Here is a 6,000-nt window from a genome sequence, read left to right as displayed (position 1 = left end):
CGAAAGCTTTAAATCGAAATATAATAAATGTTTTCTCCTACAACATCAGAGTGCAGCGCCACATTAAATACGCACTACAATGACAATAGTTTAAAGCGATTTGAAGCATGTTTTATTTTCAAAATGCAAATATGGTTTTGGGGGGGGGGCAGAGCTTTGTGACGTCATATTTGAGGGGGGGGTCTGACTTTTTGTGACGCCGTGTGACTAGGGGTTGGGGGTCAAAAATCGTCCAAAATTGCGTGACGTCATTTATGGACGGCCCCTTTATGTCGACCCAATGAGCATTGCCCACTAATCCCCCAGTCAATCCTCTGTGGGCATTAGCCACGATCCGTTTGTAAATCGTACACCGCATGCGCGCGATCTCCTCCCCCGCCCCCTCTGCCGACGCCTCCGCCAATAAGCGGGACGCGCCGTGGCCTATCCGCGTAATGAATTCTGAACCGCACCCCGCCGTTGCCGTGGCGACGAAACATAAGCGCGGCCCAGCCCAGAGTCGCGGAGCGAGCGCAAATCTGTGGCTCTAAAACGTCTCTAATTTAATATTGTTTAGCCATTTAAGTGTCGAGGGCAGTGCGGAACGGAACGGAGGAGGACGTTTAAAGTCTTGTTCTGAAGAAAAGTCTTAGTTTTGGTGAGGTATTCTATTTCAAATGTCGAAATGTGCTGGGTATAAACGAATATATTGATGCTCGTGGTGTACATCTCCCCGTCCGCTTGTGTTTACATTTAAAATGCTTAATAATAACGATACTCTATAATGTTTACGATTACAATGTTTAATTTAACCTCGGTAGCGTTCAGTGTACCTTGCGTTATTAAGAGGAGTGCTGTTTCATCTTTTAGTTGTAACGAAATCAGAGCGTCGTTCGCACCTGCGATTTAACGAAATTTTTTGTGACATAAATTACATTTACAATTCTACAAAAGTATCATGCGCACACTTTAATGTGTCAAATTAATTTATTGACGTATGTCTCATTTGCTTGTTGAGCCGTTAATTTGAATTCTAAATTCCGACGGATGGGCTCTTATCATAGTCCGATTTGACAACGTTAGCAATGGCCCGGTAATGAAAACTTTGCTTTTTGCGTCTTAAGGTCTTTTAAAGATTTGTATAGTTTCGAGACTCTGTAAGGCTTTGCTGGATAAAGTAAAACGTGCGTTGAGTCAAAGTAATATTATTTTGTGCACTGCTTCGAAATATTATGCACGCTTGAAATTATACTGAGAGGAACGCGTGGTTTCGAGCACATATGCAGGTGAAATACATAATTTGTTATCTTCATGCAGCAGTGGATAGATCATGATTGCAGATGGGAAAGCATGGAGAGATGCATGCTTGGGGCGCCGCGGTGGCTAGGAGATGTTAACTACCTCGCCCGGTATGAAGGAGCGAGTGGGTTCGATCCCGACCCTGACGCCTGTTGCTGTATATTTGGAGTTTGCGTGTCTCTCTCTCTCATCATCATCACGGTGGCTAGGAGATGTTAACTACCTCGCCTGGTATACAGGAGGTTCGATCTCGACCCTGACGCCTGCTGTATATTTGGAGTTTGCGTGTCTCTCTCTCATCATCATCAGGGTGGCTAGGAGATGTTAACTACCTCGCCCGGTATGAAGGAGGTCGTGGGTTCGATCTCGACCCTGACGCCTGCTGCTGTATATTTGGAGTTTGCGTGTCTCTCTCTCATCATCATCACGGTGGCTAGGAGATGTTAACTACCTCGTCTGGTGTACAGGAGGTCGTGGGTTCGATCCCGACCTCGGCGCCTGTTGTAAATTCGGTGTTTGCGAGTCTCTCTCCGTGGTCGCGTGCATTTCCCCCCCCAGGTCCTCAGGTTTTTCCCGCAACATTTAGAAACATGTATTTATACTATTTAGCTGCTGTCAATTTCCACATGATAAGCCACTTCATAGGGCTATCATTTGTCATAGCCAGGTGGCTTCTGAAAAAGCGATATACAGCTCAGTGGGCCTTACCTGGTAAAATAAAAATGGACTATGGTTTTTATAGTTTTAATGACACTGACAAGCAGAGGCATGCACCATTCCGAGAGCATATACGGATATACAAGTTAGAGACCTCGTACTGACTGATAAGAAATGTTAAGTGGGCTTGGGTGGTCGAAACTCACAACAGCGTGGCAACCAAAATATGGGAAACCTCGCCCAAGATAACGACGAACACCACGGAGATGGAGTCGTGAAATCAACTCGCATGCAGGCGCTTAGATCGATGGCTTGCTACATCACAGCATGGCGAGCGATCGATAGCAACAGCTTGCAGCCAGCAGTGGATTGATCAGCTGTCAGATGCGCTTCTTTGGCCGTCTGGAACGCTCTTCCTTCCGACATTAGGAAGACACTGGAGCTGTGAACTTTTAAATGATCGAGTTTAAACACTAATTTCCCCTAGAATTGCCGTTTGTGTTTCGGTGTGTTGTCATCGCGCACCTCCGATTAGCACGGTTCGCCGCGTACGGTGCGAAAGAAGTTCTACATACAGTGCTGCGTAACACCTCCGATGAGAATGATGACGTCCGCTGCGTTGCTTGGTTATGGCCCTTTTGGTGGAGGCCAGCTATGTTTGGTTAGAGGCATGTGCCACTCGGTGTACATCGTTTCCTTAGAAATGTTGGCTCACAAGAGTGCAATGGTTATCCATTATCTGGCTGACTACTCGAATCATTTCTAGAATGGCATGCGTGCAAATTCCCTTCACAGTCTCTCTATGGCTGCTGATTTTGGCCATTTGAACACGTTACATGAAAATCGCAAAACAGCTGAAGTTGACCCATTTATACACGGGTGTGTAATACCCTATAAATAGAGTACGTACTGAATGTTAGTTGTTTGGCAGGCTGCGTGTGGTCGGGTAAAGTGTGCGTGCTGCCACTTTGTCCGAGATGTCTATCTAGCGGGCATAGAAGAGTAGGCCAAATAGGGGCACTCCAATGCTCCCTCTCATGGAGGCCCATCTGCCAGCATTGGCATGAGCAAGCAGTTTTATTGACCTGCCCCTCCTGGAGATCTGTGAGAAAGAGCTTTATACCCCTTCATGATTCCTCCAGTGTAAATAAATATTCTGATTCTGAACTTCCTGGCAGTGTCTTTTTCACTTTTACTGACCCGTATGCTGCTTGTGCTCACTCGCATTGTCCGCATGTTATTAAGAAAGCAAATCAACCAGGTTGTCACAATAACTGAGCTTCTGCTCCCCCTGAAAGTTATCGACAATATCAGTTAATTGTAATAATACTGGTAGGAACCTTCTGGTTACACCAGCCCATAGGGGATTATTGTGTCCGTCTGTCGAGCATCAAAAAATGGGAGGAGTGGGGCTGGGTGGGGAGGGGCTGGGTGGGGAGGGGCTGGGTGGGGAGGGGCTGGGTGGGGAGGGGAGGGGCTGGGTGGGGAGGGGAGGGGCTGGGTGGGGTGGGGAGGGTGGGGCTGGGTGGGGGGTGGGAGGGGAGGGGTGGGGCTGGGTGGGGAGGGGCTGGTCACCCCGTGGTGCCCTTATAAAACTCAACGTTTAACCTACTCACGCCGGCTTGTGCCCGCCCTCACAGTCGGGCATATTCGCGGAATACACCACGCCGCCGTTGACCCTGGCCATTGACCGAGCAACCCAACGTTCCTACCAGCTCCCTCCGCAGGACTGTGTTTATTGTACCCCTCATGTCATTTTTCAGGAAGGTTTTACTCAATGTGAATACCACTTTTCAGTGGGGCCCTCTGTTTGGACCTTGAGGCATTGGACCAAAAATGGCTTATTGGTAACTCCCAGGGTGGCATATTCTCACTATTTTTCCTGAAACACTTTATCTCTAGATCACATATATGTATGATAGTAAGGTGACCCTGGTCGCTTTAAAAACAAAACTAGAAATATTTCAAGAAAGAAGGATACCCAAGTATGTTTGATAGAGAATGTCGTTTTGGGGGAGGGGGGGGATGTGTTATGAGACATTTACGAAATACATAAAGTGTGCATTTAAAACACGGCACCCACTCTAAGCTTTCTCTGGTTTATTGATACTGCCTATATGTGGATACTATACTACAAGTGCATGCTGTTAGCATTTGCCATGTGAGGTGGTACCAACCACAGCTAATTCAGATGTTTAGCCAATTCCCTTATGGAGTGTTTTCTGTGTGGGTGTAAAATGGAGTACAATACCTACACAAGGGCATACTCTTCAAAGTTCTGCACAGACGGGTTCGAGAAACCCACTGTTGGACAGCAATCAGGCCATCTCACAACCCTGTGAGTTTTGACGTTTCAACATCTGATCCACCAAACCTTGCCTTCACAGTGCTGGATTATAACTATACGTCCCAAATTTCGATTTAAAGCTTTCGTGACTGCAGGGATTCATCTTCATGGTTCTTTCGGTAAAGTCACGTAGAAGGGACATAATAAAATAAAAAAATAAAACATAATAAAATAATATAATATAATAATATAATTCTCAATTTTATTATGTTTTATTTTTATTATTTTATTATTTCCCTTCTACGTGACTTTACCTATACGTCACAACATTCTACTTATAAAATATTAACTTGCATTTTTTACATTTGCAATCTGCCACGGGCAGTCTATGACAGAGCCCCCATGAAGAGAATGTAAGCTGAAAGCAATCCTGTTTGTTTTAGCCGTGCTGATAGCTTCACCGTTTGCTCTTATTGAATCAGTGATTGCACCCATTTCCAAATAGGCACCCTTGTTGAGGCTGATTTACAGGACTGCCAACACTACTAAGTACGTCGGATGATTCAATATAAGTAAGTATAACCCGTAAAAACAAAGTTTTTCACTATAAATCCTTTATATGCGTGGCGGCTCGAGTCCTCTCGTCCTCTGGCTTGAGATGGCTGCCACCTATGGGTCAGATGATTGCATTGCACCATTAAGCAATTCGTAATTAAATATAATATTTTTGTCCTAAAAAGTGTAAAATTTTGGAAAAAAAATTTCACGAACATGAATTGTCACGCACAACGAGTCTGTGTGGAAAATGTCAGCTCGATTGGATCACGGGAAGTGGGTTAAAAAATGACCGAAAGATTTGCACGGTCCTAAGCAAGCAAGCGAACTTAATATAAAGGATTTAAAAATCAGTGGCCTTCATGTGAAATGAATTGCATGCAGCACAATCAAAAGAGGGTAGCTCAGAAGAAAATCACAAATCCACACGCTTATGCCAGAGAAACCTAGCCATTGCCTATTCCCTTCTACTGACTGTTGCACAACCAAGGACTGACCCGAAAGGAATTTTAATTGAATAAAGTTAAAATCAAAGTTGTTTTCGTCTTCTTGGTTCTTTCGGTAAAGTCACGTAGAAGGGAAATAATAAAATAATAAAAATGAAACATAATAAAATACAATTCTCACAACGTTTCGGCCACAACGCAAGCAGCCGTCCTCAGGTGAAGAGCAGGGCTGTCGGAAAGACAGCGTCTGAATGAACGTTCATTCGTCGTGAGAATTGTATTTTACAATGTTTTATTTTTATTATTTTATTATTTCCCTTCTACGTGACTTTTCCCGAAGAACCAAGAAGATGAATCTCTGCAGTCACGAAAGCTTTAAATCGAAATTCAAAGTTGTTTTTTTCCACACTCATGCGATCAATAGGTGGTGCTCAGCTTCATTGGCGGTGGCCACATTCCTGCAGTAGGGAGCCAATTCCTTCCATAGAACAAACACCGTCAGCCTCCCGTGGAAACACTGCCAAAAACTGTAATCGTCCAAACATTTTTACACGACATCAGTTTAGGTAACAATCAATCAATAGCTATCTCATTGCTCGTGGTGGCACTCACATAATTCAACGAAGATTCCAACCCCAAAATAAATTGAGTGATCATCTTGGTTCTTTCGGTAAAGTCACGTAGAAGGGAAGTAATACGTGACTTTACCGAAAGAACCAAGAAGATGAATCCCTGCAGTCACGAAAGCTTTAAATCGTTGCGCGCCACCAGTGGCGC

At 44.6% G+C, this 6,000-nt stretch overlaps 1 protein-coding gene across 1 annotated transcript in view; it reads left to right on the top strand.

The window, feature by feature from the left end:
- Positions 1-497: 497 nt before the first annotated feature.
- LOC144950370 (lebercilin-like) overlaps positions 498-6,000 on the top strand; it is a 29,174-nt gene continuing 23,671 nt past the window's right edge. The window contains exon 1 of the mRNA XM_078880485.1: positions 498-637. The gene's annotated coding sequence lies outside the window, so the exon portion shown is untranslated. The remainder of the gene's footprint in view (positions 638-6,000) is intronic.

This window comes from Lampetra fluviatilis, chromosome 57, assembly GCF_964198595.1.
Source record: "Lampetra fluviatilis chromosome 57, kcLamFluv1.1, whole genome shotgun sequence".
In the NCBI taxonomy this organism is placed as follows: domain Eukaryota; kingdom Metazoa; phylum Chordata; class Hyperoartia; order Petromyzontiformes; family Petromyzontidae; genus Lampetra; species Lampetra fluviatilis.
The sequence above is the reverse complement of the archived record's forward strand: the minus strand, read 5'-3'. Positions and strand labels throughout refer to the sequence as shown.